Below are 25,041 nucleotides of genomic sequence, written 5' to 3'. Positions count from 1 at the left end.
CACAAAGGACAATTTTGATTGGTTATTGCTTTCTGATGATAGTTTCATTCCTTTAGAAACGTGGTTTTGGCAACAGTTCTGTTGATAGTTTCATCCCTTGGCAACAGTTGCATTACTGTAAGCAAAAGGGTGTCCTCGACGCCTGCCCTGGGTAATTCAGCTTGAATTAGCAGACACCTTTGCACAAATCATTTTAATTACAATTTATAATATCTAGAACAGCGGTCATTTCGTATGACCTCCGGGCTTTCTAGTTTCAAATAAAGCTATTAAATTTTTATTGCCTTTTTGCGCAGCCTATTTGTGTTCACAAGGATTTTCTTCCATGTTATATTTGAAAAATAACTACAGAACAAAATCAAAAGTTGATCCTAATTTACGATTAAACTTAAGTGAAATAATTTCAGACATAAAGAAATTGATCTCTCACAAATAAGCTCAAATTTTACTTTAAATTTTAGAATTAAAGTATTATAACTTAATTTTGAAAATTAAAATGGTAACCAATTTTTAATCTAATATTTTTACGTGTGCATATTTAATACAAATAGCGAATAGGTTGTGCAAATGGTAAAATATGTTTTTTTAATATTTCTATTGAAAAACTGAAAAATAATCATTGTAAAATGTAGTGGTGATACTAAAGTTTTTCAATTATTGTTTAGATGGTACGCGTTAGTCAAAAGGTTGAGAAGCACTGGCATATAGCCTCCTTTCGATTTAAGTTAGAACTTCATATGTAACTTATGCCAAATTTTTGGAACTGTTTTTTATTAAAATGAAATGGAACTTGGATTTCTAGTAGTGGTTTGGTAAGAATTTGTAACTCAATTTTAAAATTGGAAATTTATGTGCAAATATTTTTAATTTTGTGAACTTGGTTAATAATGATATTTGTCAAAAATTTTTTAGAAATGTTGGAATGCCGTTGTATAAATTTATTGGTATAAAAATCAAAAGGTTTCCTTTTATCAAAAATTATAATTTATCTACAATTAATGATATTAATATCTAGAAAGTCAATGGAAGTTTGTTCTTCATTTATTTTATTAAGTTTTATTCAAAGTCGCTAGATGATGCTATTCCTAATAGACGCTCATTTTTTACGTATATATTAGCATCTATGGACCTGAAGGTAAGTTTAAATTTATCATCTATTTGATTGATGAATCCATATTCTATTCTTTTCAAAAAGATAAGGGTTACAGATATTAGTTGAAATAATTAGTTGAATATTAGTTGATATTAGTTGAATTAGTATAATAATATTCCTATAGATACTCGACTAATATAATATTAGCTGAGTATCTATGGGAATTCCATTAATTCGCTGGCATATGTAATTTTCGAATTTAATACATTTTTTTTTAAAATGAGGCATTGAAGTTAATCAGACCATTCAATTTTGACTGTCTAAAATTTGATAAATTTCTCGGAAAAAAAACCTAGTAATTCTATTAAGCAACTGTAAATGTTTGCCTGATTTTCTGAAGCTGTTATGCAAAATAAATATCGTTGGCTTTTATTTTGCAAAACAGCTTCAGAAATTTTCTAGCTTGGATTTCTAGTTCCATTATCAATAAAGAGAAATTTAATGGGATTTTCGTGCAATTTAGACAACGCATATAGGTTGGAAGATCGGTTGTTTCTGGTTTTGAGGGTAATTTTAAGCATGTTGCGAAATGCAATCATCTTCTTTAAAATGGGGTTTTCATAGATCGAACAGTTTTATAATTTCTTTTTTAATAATTTCGGGATAAAATTTATTGAAGTTGATGCTAAAGTAGTTTCTGGCTTTTGAAATTTTGGTAATAATAAATTTATTTTGTAAATCATTAATATATTACTTTAATTTATGCTAGTGCAACTTTCCTTTACAATTTCTGAATTTACTGAGTTCTTTCTTGGTAGTAGAGTATTCTTCCATTCTAAGAATGTTTCAGTAGGATAGTTGTATTTGTAGTCGGTTTGAAAAATGACTTTATATATATATATCTTATTTTCTTGGGTATTTCCCCCCCTTTTTTTTTTGATAATTTTATCGCCCAAAACTCGAAACGAGAAAATTAAGAGAGTAATTAAATTTCCGAAGTACGTGGTTACAGTAAGAACATAACAAATGAAATGCAATCATGGAACAAAGAACCGGCAACTATCACAATATTATTTCATTTTTTTTTTTAAAGAAAAACCTGCATTCCAATAAGAATGTATAGTAATATTAGCTAGGCGTGGCCTTGGCAGATAGCTTACGAGGGTTTGTCTTCGTTAGTAAGATGAAAATCCCTACGTGAACAAATTCATTTTTTAAATTTAGGGCAACTCGTTCTCTGAACCCGTTCAGGTAGAGGAAAATTACGCAAATATTATTTTTTAATTTTCAGAAACAGCGCTAAAACGCCAGGCAGAAATGTGTATACGGAAGGAATATGGTACATATGTATGCATTTACACTGCTCGGATTATAAATCTATTCTTATTCTTCATATGTAATAAACGCATATGCAAATCATAATTCAGCTTATCTCATTTAAATTTAAACAATAGTCGCTACTAAGTAAATATGATAAACGAATACTTTGAAAACCGGAAGGAAAATATTCGTTAAGAAGGTTGAGTTTATTTATTGTACTTCTAAAATAACAAACACTAGGATTATCTCATGCAGCTGCACAGCTGAAACTTTTGAACGTATTGTAGAAATATTTTGAAATGTTCTATTTCTAAAAACCTTTTCGTTTTTAAGCAGTTCCTACAGATAAAATGATACAGAAGATAGATTGCAGGTTCTTGTCGAGGTGGATATCAGTTGATGATAAACTCGAACTCAGCATGCGTTGCCTGGAAACTGCAAGTAATGCATTGTTTCAATATCCATTCTTTTCACTAAAGTCGCTGAACCCTGATAGATAAAATGTCAGTATTCGCAATTTGTTCTTCCAGTCTTACTATATTTAAACGATTTTATCAACAGAAAAAATGAAATTCCTTTCTAAATTAGACTTTCGTATACTAAAAATATAATTATTTATACAGTTTCTGTATGTCTTTTTATATGATTTACTAATCAAAAGCTAAAAATCTGGAAACTTGTGGAAATTTTATTGATCCGGAAATTAGTATTTTATTACAAAATTTATGGACTTTGCATATCTTCTTTGAGAAAAATGGAAAATATCTTTCATAGCTGCAGTTAATGATAACCGTTTTGCTATTTATGGTGCCATTTGTTACGTTATTTCTCCAAAAGCCCCTAGAACACAGTCTTCGTCAAAGCATCTTTTGACTAAACCATGTAAGTTATCTTAGATTGTGAAAACGGATATTTCATAAACACTTAAATTCTGCTAAACGTAAAAGTCTAATAAATAAATATTGATTAAAACCTAGTTCTTTCTATGCATTTACGATTTTAACATTTTCTTTTCTTAAAGTCTTCTTTAAATAATGTTCACGAATTATGTTATTTATAAAATGCAATGCAAATAAGTCTTATTCATTAGTAAGCGTTTTATAATTTTTAAGAACTTGTTTAAAAATGAAGTTTGTTTTAAATTAATATTAAGTTCCATTTTATACTTCTCTATTTTACAAAAACAGAAAGTTCACATTTAATTGATATATTCTTGTAACATAATACAGTGTTCCTACTTATTTTTGGATACTTGTGTTTTTGAAATTTACATTCAGAAAACATTTCTAGGGATTAAATTAACGGCTTTAGAGTTTTCTCATTTATTATTCACTGCTTTCTTCAAAATTTAATAAAAAATGTAAGTCCTGAATGGTTCTAAAGATAAAGTAATTTATTTAAAATATAAAATGTAATTATTTGATATTGAAAAGTTTTTTTGAGATTTTTTACAGTCGACTGTTTTTGTTACATTTGATTTTAAATTGCAAAATAATTTAGTAATCTGGGATTTGAAATGAGCACAGCAAGGTGCTATACAGTTAGTAAAATTTCTATTAAAAATTTAGCAACATTGTAAGATGATAAAAGTAGTAAAAATATTGTAGAAATCGTCAGTGCAAAACGCCACTTGCCTTTCGTGTTACGAAAACATGTGTATATTGCAAAGAACAATTAAAGTGGCCTTAAAATCAAGAACCGCATTTCGAGTTAAAACAAAAAAATTGACAATTTATTCATTAGAATATTAAGCAAAACACAGCGCTTAGAGCTGTAAAGCTTACAGCTTGATTAGAAAATTTTGGGCGGTGAAATTGAATCTTGAAACTAACAGAAATCGGAGCATACAGATATAATGATTTAATTTCCAAAATCAATGGTAAGCAAATATTTATCATATTTTCATAATGTAATATTGCTATAATTTGAAGCCAAATCAAAATTTACTATATTTGGATCAGATGAACGAATTAATTTGAGGTGAAAATCCAAAGCAAAATTGAACCTGAAAATCTGAATGCCTATTGTAAAGAAAAGAAGATGAGGTAGTATAAGTTTGGGGATGCTTCTCTATCTCTATGACGGGAAGTTTTCATTTTTATGCATTGTTACAAAACTTATGAAATTTTCTGAACTAACTTCTGTAGGAACAAAATTGTAAGACAGAACGCATTTAAATTCTACCAGGATAATGATCTTAAAAAATACAGCTCTATACGTTCGCTTATAGCTATTGTACGACTATCTTGAAGTTATCAAATTTCTTTCATATTCGCCGAATTTAAACGTTATCGAACACATGTAAAGTGAACAATAAAGGAGAGCAAGGAAACCTGATTTCTTCAAAAGGCAAGTAATTTTGAAGAAGAAATCGAATAATATCAAAATTTTTACACACACAAAAAAGTTTGAAGCCATGTTAAAGTGCATTATAATTTTAGCAAAAGGGAATCCAATTTAATATCAAATATTTGATTATTTTTGCATTTTTTAAATATCAATCGTGTCTTTTAAATGTCCGTAACTGAGATCGTTTCAAGAACCTCTTGAATAAAATATTTCATTTTAAAAAACATTTTGAAATTAATTTTTTACTGCAAGCAGATTTTGAAAAAATAAACAAAAAATATTAGAAATCATTTCTTTTCTTTAATGTTTAGATATTCTTTCATATTCTTTGCAAATTAATTTCAAAATACAAGTATCCGAAGCTACAAGAAAAGAATGTTATTAATTATTTACATTGCATTTTGCATTTAAAAATATGTGTATACATAAATGCTTTAAACTTAAAGCATTCTTTGTTAATAATAACATGTTGTATATAATCAATAATGCATAATGGATCAATGGAGTTTGCTTTAATAACTGTAGTATCAAAGTAGCACCAGCACTTTCTCTTGCAGTTTAATTTTCTATTATTAGCGCCACACCAAAAATATAGACCTGTATAGCTTTTTTGTTACTGTAACATAATTTAATTTTAGGTAGTTTTTCGTAGTTTTAAGCTATGTGGAGAAAGATATCTAAGCAACGCTTACAAAAAATAATTATTGCAGTATAATATTAGATGTCATAATCCAACTTTGGCAAAGTGTTAGAAATTTAAGCTTCTTTTCCAGAAAACAACAATATTGAGATTCAAGTTTGTCGTGGTACCAATAACACGCATTTTATATCGTAGTTAAAAAATGTATAATCATTTAAATTCACAGATTCTTACATTTTCCCCATCAGAAGCTCTGCATGCAATATATTCAGGTGACTTTTTTTTTGGAGGGGGGAAATGAGCAAAATAAAATTCTTTACTACTGTATCCTTCGGTAAGTAGTAAAGAAAATATTTGGCTAAAATTTGCTTATTAAGAATAGTTGAGATCCGTGAATTCTGCTAAAATATTATCACAATTCCAATGTTGTTTTTGTTGCTTTTTGCCTCATAATAAAAATCTTTAAACTGTTGTTTTTAAGGGAACTGCCTCCAAACACCTAAGCTTAAACGAAAAATATGGTTATTGCTCGGTATGTGCTTGAGACAATCCAGCTTCGGATCTGTAAATCTTCCTAAAGAAGTTTTAATTAATTATTTATAAATTGAGCAAAAGTGGAGTTATTAGTTTTAGCGAAGATTCTTATGCGTCTTGAATGAGAGATGTAGAGTCATTATGTTTATCGATGCAGAAGAACGGAAAATTGTGCATTTGCCGATTTGAACATCAGACCTCCCGGTTGCCAGCTGGGCGTGTCATCGAACTGACAAAGGAATGCAGTAAGGAGGAAGAAAATATCTTATATACTGGCCTTTTTAAAGGAAGATTGCGGATGAGAGAAGCCATCCGCCAAATCCTGGTGATGATTAATTATCATCCACCGTCTTTTAGATTGAGGACCATTTTTACAATTGTTAGGTTATCGATGCAGGAGACTGTAAAATGTGCAATGTTCTAGCCGGAATTCGAACATCGGACCTCTCAGTTGCCATTTGGACGTGCTATACTATTACAACACGAAAGCACACGGTAAGAAGGGAAGAAAATACCTTATAGAAGATGGGTTTATATTATGGGATAGTACTACAAATGGTGCAGGCAGAACTTTGTTAATATAAGGTGAGTAATGCTAGTATATCGCTGTAATGCTAAAAAATGAGGTATATGACATTTGGTTAAAATTTCGAAGACCTTATTTTTGAGTTTCATGAAACATTGTCATTCAAAAAATTAGCTAAACTTAGAAAAATCGCCTTGCATTACAAAAATGCTTGAAAACTTTTGTGTGTTATTTATATTATATTAATACAAGAAATTAATGCTTTGCTGGTTATATCTTATTTCAGGCTTACTCTGATGAAATTCTTTTTATAAATCATCCATTTTAGATATTCTCGATTGGGTAGGTTAAAAACACTTCCCATCTCATCTTTTCCATTCAGGGAAAACGAAATATGATTGGACCACTGAAATATATGTCAGAAATGATGTCTCAGTTACGCTCTTTCCCTTAAATTTGGTATTCAGATAATATTTAGATACAACATTTAATGTCATATAATAAGGATGGTTAGCACAGTATATGATTTTCTTTATTTAATTGTAATTCAGTTATCTTGATATTAAGTCATTACGATTTTTGAAGAATAATTGCGGTAAATTATTTTGAAAACTCAGAACGTTAAAGAGAAACGAAAATTGACAACTTTTGAGGAGTGTCTAGCCTTAATCCTGATTTAAAAATATAACTCTCCAAAGACTCATTAAAATCTTAAGTGATGCTACTATCACAGGTTTCAATAAAACTGGTTTATTATATTAACGCTTAATTCTTTAAAAATTTGCGTTTCATCGTGGAGGAAAATATTGAACCGTTTGTAGAGAAATGGACCATCCTCGGAGCCATCCTTCTTTATGACCATCCTCGGAACAGAATTAACAGATAGTATTCAAATATTTTACAGCTGAAACAAGTGCTCTCAGTTCCACTTTAAAAAGCTTTTTAGTTTTCTTTGTTTCAGTCACAATTTTTCAAAATTATTTAGAATGTGTGAATTTTTATTTTTATTTTTCTAAAGCAAATAGTATAACAACTCTTCTCGTTAATGACTTTCAGTAACTAATAAACAGGATGGATGTAATGTGAAATCAGTGAAAATAGTTTTGTACGCACTCAACACAATTTTAAGCTATGTGCTCTGATTTTCTTTCTTACTTTCTTACTTTCTTTCTTTTTTCTTTTCTTTTTTTTTTTTTTTTAATTATTTCTTAAAGAAAGCAAAACAATCTTCCTTGATATAAAAGAAAGACTAAAGTGGCACTATTTGTGATGTTCTGATCGTGACACCGGCAGAGGGAGAGAAAATTTTATAGTGACACAATTTTTATTGCCAACTCCAGAAAGCCTGATATAGGCAAATTTGAAAGGCGGTGTAGGATTTTGCTAGGGCTTTTTGAATGGAAATCGTGACCGAGGAGTAAGAAATTTAGAATTTCCTCTAAAAGTTCGTAAAAATTAGAATGTGTAAGAATTACGGAAAACTATTAATAAGTTTATAGAAGGAAAAGTAGAAAATTAGAAGATTTGGATGAAATTTCCAACTATATAGCTGTATGTAAAACTTAACAACAAATCTGGTATCTATAGCTTAATTTTCAAGCAGAGTCATACTAATTCAGAAGTCAAACAACAAAAATCAGCGTTATATTTTCAAAATTTTCACAGGACTAGTTTCGATGGTTTTACCGAACCACCATCCTCAGCTGCACAACCGCAAATGCAGTTGTGTAGCTGAGGATGCTGCGGTTCCGCAAACATTTGCGGTTTTGAAGCTGAGGATGGTGGTTCGGTAAAAGCATCGAAATCAGTCCTGTGAAAATTTTGAAAATATAACGCCGATTTTTGTTGTTTGACTTCTGAATTAGTATTTATTCGGCGTGTTATTTTGTCTTAAAGCAGAGTCATGTCAGCCCGAATACCAAGGAAGAATAAAACTGAAGTTCGAACTGCGAATAAAATATTTATGTTTGAAGTACATTTTGGCACAGAATATTCAACAGCATTTTGGGTATGATGACAGGAAGCAGTGTTCCAGTGTAATCTTCAGTTGTCATGTGGGCAGCAGAGTTGGAAAACGTTTCTGTGAAGATGATCTATTCTCCATTAGTCCATTCAGTTTAATCATAAGGGAAATGTTCGATAAAGTGAGAAATATGATATCAGAGAGGCTATCAGGTTCAATGTTTCTTCTTACCTTCTTCGGAAACATACAATGACCTGACTAGAACAGAGAGCTTACTAAAGCTATGTTCACTAATTGTAGTAAGTAGACAGGATACAGACGAAGGGTATACAAAACCCTTTATTTTTTTCTTTATATACAATGACTTCCGTACTTCGGAATACAATGACCCTCCACTCGGGGTCTAACTTAAAAGATATCAAAATAAAACTAAACTCTAATTTAACTTTAGAATAAGATTGGCCTTATAATAACAGGAAGCGTATGTAGCACAGAGACTGTGAACACTACAATACGTTTAATTTATCAAGAGGATTAAAACCTCTGGCCTGGAAGGCAAAGTAGCAACTGCGTAACTTCTAAGGTAAGCGGCCTGCTTCGAACTCACGGCTTCCTCTCTTCTGCTTGGCAAAAAGGCCACACTTAAATACTTGGCGTTCGCCAGACAACTTTGCATAAACTCCTTCACGCTTATAATTCTGGCCGGAAGTAGAAAATAAGAAGTGATAGTAAAGATTTAAAATAAAATAAACGTTAGTAAAACTTAAGATCCTTACAAGGCAAGTGTCTAATAATCATATAACAAAGATTTTATATATTTCATCTGATGGTGTAAAATAATTTTTCAGAAAACATCTCCCGAGGCAAAATGTTTTAGCCGTATGGATGCACAAAAATTTAATGAAGCCAGAAAAAAATATATTGCGTGAGAATACTCTAGTCACTTTTACAGGATTCAGATGAATTTACTATATAAGTATGTGATCATGAATGAGATTTCGGCACACCACTTCGATCCTAAGAGTAAACAACAAAGCGTGACCTGGATGCCTAGTCTCCTCTCAGTAAAAGGTTTCGTGTGTCAGAATCATTAGTAAACTAGATAGTGCTATGTCGGATGTCAAAAGATTGCTGATAACTGATTACCTTCAGCATGGAAAAGTAATCACAGGGAAGTATTATGCCTAGTCAATAGTAAACTAGTCAATAGTAAACAAGTAAACGAAGAGAAAAGCTGACGAAGGGAATTCTTTATAACCTGCTTCATACCTTTGCTAAGACATCAACTGCTTCAACTGCTGTAGGAGTCCAGGTATTTATTGCCTCATCTTTCATACTTGCTTCAAGTGGCATATTTCAGTTTGAAAAATCTTCGCGAAATGGCATTTGCATGTCATGAGCGTCAGCAACAATTTTTCTTCCAGGAATTAAATGCTCACAAAAACGCTAGAAGAAATTCGTTATCTTGAAAGAGGAATACATTAAAAAATAAAAATAATATTATTTCATCTAACGTCATTTCTTATGCCTTCTTTATGAACTTTTTGATCGTCCCTAAGGTAAAGTGACCACACGTCCTGATTCTGGCGCGACAAGTCCCGCTTTTTGGAGGACTGTTCCACGTCTCGCCGATTTTTAAAAATGTCCCGCTTTTTAGAAAACATCCGCATTTCTTATTTTAAATGTACTGTAAAAATATATTACCTATTATTTATTAATTATTATAGGGAATATAAAGAAATAAAAAAACACATAAAATGCATGCAGAGTAAACTAAATTAGGCGATGTAATGAGTTAGATTTACTCGGTGGTCTTCGATCATTATCGTTACGTTTCGTTAAGGAATATGTATTGTTAACGGAGGAACAGCTGGCATTAGCTGAAGGGTTATTTGCTTTCCACGCCATAAATCACAATCAAAGTTTCAGATCAATTTATTGTACGTCGCAAATAATCAAAACGTTGTACGACAAAAAATTTGCACGTGCAAGGACAAAAACCGAAGCAATTATTTGTAAAGTTTTTTCACCATATTCGTTTTTACAATTGCAGAAAGAATTAGATAAATGCATATTTTATGTCCATATATTATGATGTTTCCAACCACAAGGATTTAAAATTATTTCCCACAATTGTTAGACTTTTTGATCCAGAAACCGGAATTAAAATTAGAATGTTAGATTTTGTTTCATTATCGGGTAAAACTTCTTTTTTTCCAATAGCAGATTGTGAACAATTACAGTTTTGTGACAGAGTCCATTAATCTATACTAAGGCCAGACGTGGTGGCTCTTTATTATGGAGGCACCTAACAGGTGGGCCACCATTGCCTTCTATGAAGGGACAGACAGTTACAACCATGCCTTCTCGAAATTCGAACCCAGGCCCCTTGGTATCGCAGTCAGGCTCCCCTAACCACTATACCGTATGGGTAGCTGCCGGGTGAAACTTCATAAATAACTTTTGATTCAATAAGTACTATTTTAGAAAAGAATAATTTAAAATTATTGCCTGGCAATAGGCAATAATTTTATTGTTGACACTAACGCAAATTTTGGTGGAAAAGCTAGAAGAGGCATCAATAACGTTTTTACGAAACTTAACGAACGTTTGAACCAAAAAATTATTCGAGTAGGTTGTGCAGCGCACATTCTACACAATACTATTCAAACAGCATCTGACTTACTTCCAGTGGATGTTGAAAATATTATTTTAAAAATTTATTCCTATTTTCATATATATTGTATGTGTCGAAAGTTTGAAGGATTTTTGTGAAAGCACATAAATCGAATATAAAAGAATTATTGGTTACAGCAAAACACGATGGCTAGCTCTTTTACCAGCTGCAGAAAATATTTTAAAAATATACGAACCATTAAAATCATACTTTTTATCACAAGATAAATGTCCAAGAATATTGCAGCTGTTTTTTGAAAATGACACATCACAAATTTGTCTTCAGTTCATCCACAACCAATAGCTACATTATTTCACAATGCTGTGAAAATTATTGAAGGGGACAAAATTTCAATTACGGAAGTGTCAAATGAAATCAATAATTTAAAATCAAAATTCCGAGAAAGAATTGATAACGATTATGTTCCTTTAGTTATTCGAAAGGACATCACTAGGTTGGAAGAACAAGGTGCTATATTAAACGACCTGATTTTCTGAAAGAAGTCAGAAAGTTTTATAATAACTGCTTGGAATACCTTGAAGAAAGGACAAATCAATTCGAGGATATTAAAACTTTCATTGGGTGACATTAAAAAAGGAGATTTTATGGGAATATGTGGAAAAATATTTTAATATATTAGTAACTATTTTCCGAAAAATAATATTTGCGAAAATGATCTTTTTGATGAGGTGTCATTGGTAAAAAGATGCGTTGTTGATGAAAAAAATTAAATGTTGGTTGTCTGCAAATATGGAAACAGACAAAAAAGGGACGGAGTTATTCCTTCATTTTAAACAGAATAATATTCCTTAGGAATATATTTTGAAAATTGTAGAACATACGCTTTCCCTTCCAGGAACAAAAGCAGCAACAAAACGTGTTTTTTATAGTATCAATAAAATATGGACAATTGAAAAAAACGCAGTTGAACATTAAAACTTTAAAATCTGTATTAAGCCTAAAATATAATTTGATCAATTCATGTGAGAAATTTCATGACATTTTAATAAATGATCCGAATCTATTGCAAAGTATTCACTCGGATAAAAAATATAGCTGTGAAAGAAAATCACACTTTTTTAAAAAATGAAATATTAAATTAATTAAAAAACATAATATTCCAATCATTAATTTTTACAAATATTTTTATAGTTACCAATTGTTAATAACAAATATATTTTTGTATATTTATAGACAAGCATATGAATGTATATAATAAAATATATTTTTTGAATTATTGGTCTGCTTTCATAACTAAATTATAATTCTCATTTCATTCCATTTATCTGGCTTTGTCTCAATGAAAATGTGGTTACTTTACCCTAAGGTGCAGAAATCAATTGTTTTTAGTAAGCTTTCCGTGGATGGCCGCGGCGTTAGCCGTAGAGCTCCGAAGCTTTTACAATATGAACATTCATATCTCGTTTAGAATTTAATGACTATGGTATTACTGACATTTTTAAGACAAAATATGAACTCAGCCAGAAAAACGCAGTGTCATTCCTTTTCAAGGATCAAAAATATTTCTGCAAAGAGATAGATCTCTTCAATAGAGTTTTTCAATGAGTCCAATGTCAACGAAGTATCATTCCTTTCCTAGGTTTTCAGATAAAAGATTCTGTTCAGGTACATTTAGTCTGAGTGGATTGTGTAACAATGCTGTTGAAAAAGGAAAATGATACACTATTTTTTTTTAAATTCTAGCTTAAAATTACAAAAAAAAGTAAGGAAATAATGAAATTATATGTACTTTGGGTTTTAATTCTGACGAGGAAACATAAATTAAGGCTTCATTACACCCTCTTTTCCTTCAAATAAATATTCTGTTATAAGCGAAACAGAAGCATGACATGAAAATACTTCCAGATATTTTCAAGAAAATTAGCCTATTCGAAGCAGAGTGGATTAAGCACTCAAAGAATGTTAATTTCTTCACTCATATTTCATACTTATGAACGAGTTTTGTTAGTTCAGTCACAAGAAAGAGAGACTGTAAGAAATGTACTGTCAGTAACAAATATCCGCACTTTTGTTCTTTAAAAATGAACATTATTTTAAGATCACTCGGCGTGGAATTGCATTACTATATTCTTTATGTAACTGGAGGCAAATCTCAGGAGGAGGTCACATCGTTTCGCCCATAGAAAGGGACTTTCTTAGTCTAATTCCAGTTTGAATGGCATTTCCATATGACATGATGTGTTCACCACCAGATAACGGTCGGTATCTCACCACCATAGTAAAACTTATTTCACTTTTTAGAGGAGATACAAGGAGTTTGCCAATCATATTATAAAGCAGAGCTTCTTAAACTTTATTCAGTCGCGACTTCTTTTCTATCACTGAGATTTTTTTGCGCGACCTCAGGACCCCATAATATTTATGTTTTCGTAAATAGATTTCGTAAAATTTACGTTTTTGTGGAACCCCATAAGCATTGCGCAAATCCGACACACGCGTGAGTGAAACTGTCCACTTTTTCAATTGTATTGTAATATACTATTGCAGTTTTAGGTCATTAACTTCTAATTTTAAAACATAGAACAGTGTGCAAATTTTAAATAAGTAACAGACGAAATGACAGCGTCACGTGCAAAGAAAGTAAAATAAACGCTTATATTATAAAAAGAATGCGTCGAAACGTTTTCGTTTTTTCTTTGTCTGTATTGTCTTATCTTTATCTATTTTCAGATACATCGTGTAAGAATATTTGGTAATTGTAAAATTATTATAATAAGTTAAAGAAATATCAAAACTGCTAAAAGTTTTGGAGACCCCCTGCTGCTGGTTCCACGACCCCCAGTTTAAGAAACTCTGTTTTATAAAGTATTTTCTCTCTCCCTTCCCATGCATTCATGGTGTAACTGGAAGCACGCTCGACACGTATTCGGGAACTCCGGATTTCGAATCCCGGAGAGGGTATTGTGGATTTCTTCAGTTTCCTGATATCGAAAAATTCTAAAAGACTGCAAGCGGCACCCGAACTAAAAAGTGGTGGGCGGCAATTCGTCACCACCAGGATTTGATGATTGGGGCCATTAATCCTCAGTCGCCCTTTAAAAGGAAGAATATATAAACTATTTTCTATCTCCTTTCCGCATGCGTTCATGGTGTGACTGTAGGCAAGCTCAACGCGTATTCTGAAGGGCCGGTGTTTGAATAGCGGCGAGGGCATTGTAGATTTCTTCAGTTTCCGGACGTCGAAAAGTTCTGCAATGCTCTACAATATTCATCAAAATATCTTTTTTTGACAAAATATGTTGAGTAATTAATTACAAGTTATTTTTTGAACGAACTTTGTTTAATATGAAATCTTTAAAAAAATCTCGAGAACACTTCACCTGTATATAAATAATACTAGCTTGCTCTGTTTTCGCCATTAACAATCGATCTGACTTACCCAAGGATGAGAAATGAGTATTATAGCGTGTATGAAATACATAAATCGAGTTACAATTCTGCTTGAAATTTTCATATGCGTTTGAAAATTTTATTTGCCTGCGACATCAGTAAAAGAAAAATGCGTCGAGTAATCCAGCTTTAGGAAATAATGCATTTTCCCAAAAGAAATTGTTAAATTATATGCTTGTGTGGACGTATACATTGTTGTTCATGACTGCACCACAAAAGCAGGAAAAAAAAAAAAAAAAAAGGAATAGGGAGAATTTTTTTAGTGGTGTATCTCTGAGATATACGTGGTATCTGCCATTGTGCCTGATGTTTCCTCCGAGACAATTATTTATCGGCGGTAACAATCAGTTTCCCTGAGTTTAGAGCAATAATATCTTAAAAATTCTTTCTTTAAAAAATTTACATATATTCATGCAAATTAACTGCTTAAATAAAGAAACTCACTACTTGGAAATTTCCGTATATATAACAGGAAGACGAATCTGTTTCCGGTAAACTAGCTCTTATCATCGAAATTTTATCAGAATCAGAAATGGCTTTTTTCCTAAGGATACCAATGAATGAATTTGAATTTTTGCCTCAAGAGAAAGTTGCATCTTTGATAATTTCAAGCATTCATTATTATAATAAAATGAGTAAATCTTTAACAAATGAGTTTAAAAAAGTATGGTATTATTTTAATTGTTTTATGAAGTCATCAACATGCTTTAAATAGTCAGTAGCTTTAAAATGCTTTAAATAGTTATCAAATAAATTAAAGTTTTGGAATATTGCACATGTTTATTGAAACTACTAGTAGTCATATATATACATAATAATTCGACATAAAATACTTTTATTTATGCTGTATTGTTATTTAGCATATTTTATGCAAATTAGTTATAGAAATAATTTAAGCTAAAAATGTGTTAACGAATTGAGAAACGCAGAACAATCTTAGGTGTTGGGCGAACGAAGGAGACGGAAAGATCAGCCTTCCTCCTGCGGCAGAGGGAGTAGAAGTGATTTTGGCGAAAGAGTATGAGAAGGTGAAAAGATAACTATCAATAGGAAGGTTGTATTTTTATATGTCGATAGGAAAAAAGCATTTTTGGACAAAAGCGTCACTGGGCGAAAAGTCATGTACATGGGTACAACGAACTCTGACTTTCTATTCATGAACAATAATGTATACTTATACAGTACAGTTGATGCATCTGAACCCTTAAAAAAAAAAGAGATGTTAAGCGCATGGAATAGATTGCACATTTGACGTATTTAAATCCCATAGAACATGCTTGCATGTCTGGAAAATTCTCAGTAGACACATTAACAGAGAGAATCATTTCTCATATTTTGCGATGTACCGTTTTTCATATTAACCAACTTGCCGTACTAATTAACGTGAAGGCATTGAAGATCGTACGTGGATTAATACAATATAAATGTAAAATCAAGAAAGTTACTAAATTGCAGAAAATTAGAAAAGTTTTTATCTGGTCACTATGGACAATCTAAGTATTCACCAAACATGACATAGATATCATAATATAAGACAGAAGTTTCCCTGTTACCATGCTATGTGGCAAAACAATACATTGGGTAATCACTTTATAGACGATGATGTATAATGATAATTATTGTACGTTATTGAATTTTTATGCCGTTCGTAATAATTAAATAATTCTGTGCAACTTAGTAACTGAATAATTTCTTATACCTTGCTTCGTTACAAAGTTAGATTTCACTAATTTTCTCCATGCGGACCTACTATCACACTTATTCGATTAACATGCCCATTTTATTTAGAGACAAACAAATTCATTTATTTGTTATAAATGCCTGGATTTGGGAACTTAAGCTATTAGCCGTATTACTCTCCGGTACTTTTGAGTGACAAAATTAAAACTAATTAGTTCAGACCACGTGTTTAAATGTTCTTTAGTTGATAAGTTGTCTAGAGTCAGGAAGTGAATATACTGCTTGCTGACTGTTGACGGAGAACGGAAGCACCACCTGTTTACCATAGGCTTAGTTGATTTTGCCCCGTGTCCGCCGTTATCGAGTGAGAAAGTGGCTATTCACCAAGGAGGCAAACATCCGCAGTAGATGAGAAAATGTCACTAAAAATCTGCAGATGTATTTCCATTGGTCATCTTGCAGCAGGCAGCTATAACACCGTAGGTTGTGTGCTCATACTAAATGATATTTATATACATAGTACGAGTAATATACAAAAGAATGCAGTCATTTGCAACAGGATTCAGTAATGTAAGAAGGGTGACGTAGTGGAGAATTGCTAAATCTAATGTAAAAGAGATGAAACTTGAGGCAATCGTGTCCTGCTAACAGATAGAATAAAACTACAACTGTACCCTAAGGAGAATCAAAAGTCTTATATTCCTTGCCCAGGCCTCCCACTAGATTTTATGAACAAATCTGAATTATAAATCTTGCTAATTTCTATGTTTATTGTTTTTTTAACAGAATTTAGATACTGACAAAATAATTCAGTTTAGCGTTATTCATTCCAAAATAAATAGGATAAGTACGAACTTTCCTTTGACTGTATATAATTAATGTAACGTGCAAAGTATACATTAATCGACTTCGTGCAAAAGACTTCCTTTTAACACAGATTACCTTAAGACTCAACTAAGATTCAAATGATGAGAAGGGTTTTGATCGGAATTATGATTGATCAGTTAAGATAAAGCAACTTAAGGGCTGTTTGTCTGTAAGGGTGCCTTCGTGGAGGAATTTCTAAGGGAAATGGCTTGTATCTACATTACACTAACGGGAAATAATATGCAGATAAATACTGATGAATCAGTATTTACATGGGATTCTTTTTTCATGAAGAATTAACGAACTCCCTAATTTTGCAGTCACCTCTAGTTTCATAAATTAACATATTTATTATAGACACCTAATAAAAAGATGCCAGCTAACTTGTACTGAATATCCATTTGTATAACGATTATATCTATGAATGCTGCTTGGTAATTGTTTTCAACATACAGTATCCAGTGTAATGCAATAGCGAATTAGAAAAATGCAGTTATATAGATTATTAATATTTTATAGAGGAAGTGTTAACAGTTTTATGTATAGACTATATATAGAACCGTTACTATTTCATGAAGAAACTGTACTTTAATTCAGGTTCGAAACTCGGGTTTTTCCATCGTCTTTTATTTGCTAGCTTCTCACACCACTCAAGTGGACGTGATAACCACTCACACTATTCACACTATTCACACACAAGCATTCACGGAAGAATGCAAGAATTCTCCATATTCCTTCTCTCCAAAAAAGCTATTGATGAGACAAATTATTATCCATAAAACTTAGTTCGGGTACCACTGTAGAAATTATTAGGGTTTTATGAAATAGAAAACGTGAAGAATCCTGTGCTTTCATCGGTATTTGAAATATGAATCTTCCAATTGCTATCTAGACATGCTAAAAACATACACCATGAGATTACACTCAAGATAGTACAATAATTCTTCACATAGTAATATATATAATATCTAATTATTTTAAGTATTTTTTCTGTATCGAGCCTTGGAACATAACTAAGCTCATGCTTGAATATATATGCATATTTCCAATAGAATAACAAATTAAAAATGATGGTTAAAATCATTATTCTTCTGTTGTCTCATTGAAAAAAATGCTTCCTTAAAGTAATTTGTTTTATTTTATAATTTCAAAGGAAAATAAAGCAATTGATAATAATAACTAATATATATGCATATATGTATAGTAAAGGCATAAAATAGGAAATATAGAACTAATTTTTCACAAAGTACAAAAACTGAAATTCATAATTAATAAATTTCTAATAATCCATTAAATGTTACAAAAATTAATATAACAGAAGAGGAATTCAGTGCCACTTCGTCAGGGGTGAGGAACATTGAAATCAATTGAAATCTGTTTTCCACAAAAATCCTTGCTTTTCTGTATCCAGAATTAGCCGATGAACCATTTCAATGTATTTCAATTATAAGAGTTCATCGGAAAATTCTGACCCTTCCCAAAAGCAGGGAACAAACAAAGTAAATTCGAATTACAATGTTGAACCTCGAATAAATTGAAGAATGTTGAACCTTGAATAAAAAGAATTCTATTTTATTTAACTCTTTCCGGCACGCTACCTTTTCAAGTCGGAATTTTGATTTAAAAAAAAAAAAAAAGTAGGCAGTCTAATTAGGCCTAGAGGAGTACACAAGTAAAATTTTGTAAAGATAGCACTTATCGTTTATTTCTATGAGTGTGCTCGAAGAGGGCACACTGATTGAATACAGCTTTGAAAAGAGTGTTGAAACGAGCATTGTTGTCAATGAACTGACCGATGAGACACGAAGAAACAAAGAATACAGACTCTCAGTTGTCCTAGATTATCGGTGAGCCTGGTTTGGTCACACCTAGGGTTCGCCGTTGGATTTTAGGCAAGATTTCAAGGCAAAAATTTAAAACTAATATCGAATAAGGAGATTAGCATACAGCCGAAAAAAAAACATAGAAATTTCAATATACCCTAAAAAAATCTGGAAGATTTCTTTGAAAAATGAGGGTCTTAAAAAACTAAACATGCCTAAAAGATATGGAATGGTTTGTGTTGAGCTGCCATCTACTATAAATAAAGAAGGTTCAGAGTAACCTGTAGTAACCTATAAATCCTTTTTCATACAATTTTTCTGTGCGTACTGAAAGAAATTTTTAGGTGTGTCCAGACCGGACACACTGTGCCGCAAAGGGTTAAAGAATTGAAAACGTAAGTGAAAAATTTAAATCGAAATTTTTACCTTTAAACATATAGCATATAATCCAAAGAATTTAAAACGTTATAAAACTTACGTGAAAAGACTTGATTAAAACTCATTAGAAGTAATGAAAAACTTCAAGAACAATCAGTAAGCCACAATCGAAACGAATAATATCGTTATAGTAGTGACGTACAGGTTTGCCATTTCGGCTTCATTGGCGAAACTAAAAAACTTTGGCGAGAAAGTAATCGCTCAAAAGGCTAAATTTGGAGCAAAAGATAGAATTTTGAAACCAAAAGAAAAACTTTTAAATACTTCAATGTAAATTTTTGAATTTTGACAAAGAAAAGGATTACTTTTTTAATTGAATGAAATTTAACTAAAGTTTGACTGTTTTCAAACAAAAATGGGAATAAAGAATATCGTTCAGTGTAAAACTTTACACTGAACGATATTCAATATATATAATCTTGAAATTAAATTTTAAAGTCAATTATTCTTTTTTAAAAAATAGACTCAGAAAGGAGCCCAAATAGGGGGTCAAAAAGGTTTTAATAATTATTTTGTATATATGAGTAGAAAAATCTATGAAGTTGAATTTTAGATTTTTTAAAATTGTTATCTAAAATTGCAGAAAAAGGAAGTTGTGGAAATTATTTTGATTAATTGATAGATGGCGCTAGCGTTGCGTGTTAACGAGACGCGACGTGCCTTCTGAATTTCCATAGACTCTCCACCGGCAGTTCGATAGATGGATGTCTGATGGTTCGCACACTGTTTGATTAGGAACACTTCGGTTCCTATTTGATTTCGATTTTCGATTATGAAAGCATATACATTTATTTGTCAACTGAACCACCATGTTTGATCTATGATCTGTAAATATTGTACATATTAAAAGTTACATTTAAAAAGTGATTGATGTCGATTTATAGATCTTAGAATATTTTGAAACAGCTGGTGCATTAGGCCGTCAAGAATTGGATTTAGCACGTTGCAAGTGTGCGAAGTCGGCAAAAAAGGTAAGGCTAAACTTTCTAATTTGTAGAGTAACTATGGCGGAAGAGTCTGTTGTTAAATTAAAATCGAAACGCAAAGTTATCAGGACCACCGTGTCCAAGATTCTAAAAAAAATCGAATCGGAGTTGAAGAAAGAAGAAATTGATACAAGTACATTAGAAGAAAATTTAGATCAATTAATCATGAAATCAAAAGCTCTGAGTGAGTTAGATGCTCAGATAGAGCGTGACTTGAAATCAGAGGCAGAAGAGTTTGAAACACAAATTCTATCTTGTATCGAATACGAAGAGAAAATTCAGTTATGGCAATTCAGAGCAAATAAAAAATTGAAAGAATTAAATAAAGTAACAAATTCGGATAATGAAAACTCTCTTAACGAAACTAATTCTAAAATCGAAAGCAATAAATGTACGCGTCTGCCAAAATTAACCATCGCTAAATTCTATGGAGATTACACCCAGTGGACAAGTTTTTGGAACTCTTTCAAGGTAGCAATCCATGATAATGAATCTTTAACAAAGATCGAAAAATTTAATTATTTAAAATCGTACTTATGCGGGAACGCCGCAAACGCGATAGAAGGCTTTTGCATTTCGGAACCAAATTACGATGAAGTTGTCGAAATACTTAAAAACAGGTTTGGCAGAAAAGATATAATTATAAACTCACACATGCAAAAACTCCTGAATCTTACCCCAGTAACCAAATCCAGTGACACTGTAAAACTTCGCAAACTTTGTGACACTATCGAAACTCAAATACGCAGCTTGAAATCATTAGAAGTCACACCGGATAAATACAGTTATATGTTGATTCCAGCCATAATGAAAACTCTGCCGTCTGATATAACCTTAGAATTTAATCGTAAAACGGATTCGTCATCCTTTTTTTAATGTTGACGAATTATTGCACTTTGTTCGTTTAGAATTGGAAAGTCGCGAGAGAAGCCATCTTTTGCTCTCCACTCATAAATCAGAAAGCACTTCCTGTGTTTATAAAGAGAAGGGTGGGAAGGGGAGCATCGTTCATTCCACTTACCAGCTCTTGGCGCCGGTTAAAGAAAACAAAAATACTAATTGCTGTCTGTTTTGTAATACATCCAAACATGTTACTGAAGACTGTGAATCACTGACAGTTGATGAGAAGAGAAATTTATTACGTAAACATTCCCGATGTTACCTTTGCCTGAAATTAAACCACCGCCTAAAGCAGTGTCGAAGCGATCTCGTCTGCTCCAAGTGCAAAGGTCGACATAACCGTTCAATATGCTTTCGCGCTGAGAAAGAACGAAATGAAAAAAATAAAAGTATAGAAGATTCGCATGTTCTTTCAGCATTCTCACGCAGCAAAATTAAAACTATTTCACTTCAAACGTGTTGCGTAACACTTCGAACAACTACGCAGTCGGTTTTAATTAGAGCTCTACTGGATTCAGGTAGTATGCGTTCCTTCCTAAGAAAAGAAATCGCGGATAAATTGAAGCTTCCTGTTATTCGAACAGAGACTCTTTCGGTATTTACGTTTGGAAATAAAACACCCATTAGAAAAACATTTGACGTTGTTAAGATAAAATTACAGAACAAGGAAACACCGAATTTGAAAATCGAAATTGAAGCTCTCGTGACTGAACTAATTTCAAGTTCTGATTTACCACCTCCTAATCTGGATAGACACATTTTAGGCAAACAGTTAGAAGGTTTACAACTCGCAGATTCTTGGGATTGCAAAGAAAAAATTACTCTTTTGATAGGAGCTGATCATTATTATGATGTAGTAACTGGGAAACTTAAGCGTTTAGACAAACATTTAGTAGCTGCTGAAACGTTATTCGGTTGGTCTCTGCTAGGTTACACTAAAGGTACAACATACACGTCCACAGCCTTTAATATCATAGTTGAGGAAGATATAATATCTGATCAGATAAAGAAATTTTGGGAGCTTGAAAGTTTAGGTATAAAACCTGAAAATGAATTATCTGACCCATTAGACAATACCATAATGGAAAAATTCGAATCGGAAATTTTATACAGAAATTCTCGTTACAAGGTTAGGCTGCCATGGAAGTCTGATAGAAAATATGAGTTACATGACAATAAAGCGATTGCGTTGAAACGATTTGAGAAACTTTTAAAGCGATTTCAGAATAACCCTGAACTCTTTTATTCGTATCAAACAGTTCTACAAGATTATTTACAACAAAACATCATTGAACCAGTTCCAGACACTGTTGATAGTGAATCTCAAATCACATTTTATTTGCCTCATAGAGAAATCGTTCGTAGTGATCGAACTACTAGTAAACTACGTATCGTATTCGACGCGTCTTCACATGGACCTGGTGAAATCTCGTTAAATGACTGCTTGTATATTGGTCCAAATTTGTATCCTGACATTCTTGAACTTCTGTTGGCCTTCAGGCTTCATCCTGTAGCATTTACAAGTGACATAAAGCAGGCTTTTCTTCAGATAGAAGTAGATGAGAAGGACAGAGATGTAACGCGTTTTCTGTTTACTAAAAACCCATTCGATGATCCACAAAATTTTATAACTTATCGGTTCACACGTGTGTTATTTGGCGTAAACAGCAGTCCATTTTTACTGGCTGCAATCATTAAACACCATTTGAAACAATATGAGAAAACCTACCCTGCCACTTGCGAATTTCTAAATGATCACATTTATGTAGATGACATCATTGGAGGACACCAAAACGTTGAACTTGCTTTCAATACCAGTTTAGAATGCGTCAGCATTTTTAGAGATGCTAGTATGATTCTACATAAATGGCACACCAATTTTCAAGAACTGCGCGAATTATGGATTAAAGAAGGTATTGAATCCGAGGAATCTAGTCATGTTTCGGAAGCTGGAAATCCTCCATTGAAAGTGTTAGGAGTCGCTTGGGACAACCAAGGTGACATAATTTACTTTGATGTAAAACATTTGATAACATTTCTCTCAAAACAAGTTAATACTAAACGTTTCGTCCTACAAGCAATAGGACGAATTTTTGATCCTGTAGGTCTATTATCACCGTTTGTACTTAGAGTCAAAATCTTATTGCAGCAAATTTGGACACTTGCTTTAGATTGGGATGATGAACTACCAGAAAATTTATGTTCTGTTTGGAAAACATGGTGCAAAGAAGTTTCCAATTTGGACGAAATCGGTATTCCACGATATTATTTTTCTGCAATCGGTAATAGTGATGTGGAACGGATTGAACTGCACTGTTTTTCTGACGCTAGCAAAAGGGCATATGGTACAGTAGCGTATCTACGTATAATTTCTAGCAATGAACAAATATATACGGTTTTTGTTGCTTCAAAGACTAGAGTAGCGCCTTTAAAACCACTCACCTTACCTAGGTTGGAACTAATGGGAGCTCTTTTGTCAGCCAAATTAGGCACTAGCATCAATAAAGTTTTGAAGTTACAACCTTCTTGTTTTTTCTGGACTGATTCGAAAATCACACTTTTCTGGATAAAAGACTGTGCAAAGAAATTTAAGCTTTTCGTTAAAAATCGTATTCAGGAAATACAAAATTTAACATCCCCAGAAAATTGGCATTATTGCCCCGGTAAATGTAATCCCGCTGATTTGGCTTCGAGAGGAGCTAAACTTCCAGATTTGAAAAACAATCCTATCTGGTTTCAAGGACCAGAATGGCTTAGAATGTCGTCTGAGTTGTGGCCTCGACAGAATGAAGAGAAACCTGTCACTGAAGAAGAATTAGAATACCGCAAAAATATTAATGATATTTATGAATTTGTATGCACGGCAGTTGAAGAAAGGGTAATAGACATCTCAAAATATAGTAATTTAAGAAAATTGTTGAGAATAACTGGTTGGATGAAACGATTCATTGGTAAAATTAGGAAAACAAACCATTTGACAGGTTCATTAATGACTGAAGAAATAGTAGATGCCGAAAATTATTGGATTCGATCTGAACAAGAACGTTTCTATCCCGAAGAAATTGAGTCTCTGAAGAAAGCGAATAAAGTCGAAAAGAAATCATCCTTATATCTTTTTAACCCATTTTTAGACCAAAACGGAATACTGAGAGCAGGTGGAAGATTACAACATTCTAGTTTGTCACATGATGAAAAACACCCGGCAATTCTTTCAAGAGACTCCTGGCTAACGAATTTAATAGTAGAAAGTGCACATGTTAAAATGATGCATGGAGAAGTAGCAACGACCTTAGCTGAAATTCGAAGTCGCTTTTGGATTCCAAAAGGACGTCAATTTATCAAGAAAATAATAAACAAGTGTCTTATTTGTAAAAGATATTCATTGAAGTCTGCTGACCAGACCACTTCTCAACTTCCAGAAGACAGAATCAATGAGACACCACCATTCTACGTATCTGGCATAGATTTTGCTGGACCGATTTACGTAAAAAACATCGAAGGAAGTCAAAAAGCCTATGTAACATTATTTACATGCGCTAACACTAGAGCCATACATCTGGAACTTGTACCGAATCTCTCTACAGATTCTTTCTTGATGGCATTCAAAAGATTCACGTCTAGGAGAGGCAATTGTCGAGTAATTTATTCGGACAACGCGAAAACTTTTAAAAAGGGAAAAAAAGAACTCGAACATTTCTCTAAACTATTGTCGAATGAGAAATTCCAAGATTTTCTGTCGAATGAAAGAATCAGTTGGAAGTTTATAATAGAACGAGGGGCTTGGTGGGGAGGCTTCTACGAGAGATTAGTAAAATCAGTGAAAGAGTGCTTACG

The 25,041-nt window shown here is 32.3% G+C and overlaps 1 protein-coding gene across 12 annotated transcripts in view; it reads left to right on the top strand.

The window, feature by feature from the left end:
- The window catches only part of LOC118198414 (uncharacterized), a 163,494-nt gene that overhangs the window by 65,037 nt on the left and 73,416 nt on the right, over positions 1-25,041 (top strand). For 7 of the 12 annotated variants that reach the window (XR_004759764.2, XR_004759769.1, XR_004759768.1 and 4 more), the window contains exon 1: positions 2,923-3,295. The exons of 2 other annotated variants lie outside the window; for them this stretch is intronic. The gene's annotated coding sequence lies outside the window, so the exon portion shown is untranslated. 3 more of the 12 variants (XM_035370077.2, XM_035370079.2, XM_035370078.2) reach the window with 3 other exon arrangements.

Source organism: Stegodyphus dumicola, chromosome 6 (genome assembly GCF_044657685.1).
Source record: "Stegodyphus dumicola isolate Sdum_Otavi_A_Nest chromosome 6, ASM4465768v1".
Lineage (NCBI taxonomy): Eukaryota > Metazoa > Arthropoda > Arachnida > Araneae > Eresidae > Stegodyphus > Stegodyphus dumicola.
The sequence above is the reverse complement of the archived record's forward strand: the minus strand, read 5'-3'. Positions and strand labels throughout refer to the sequence as shown.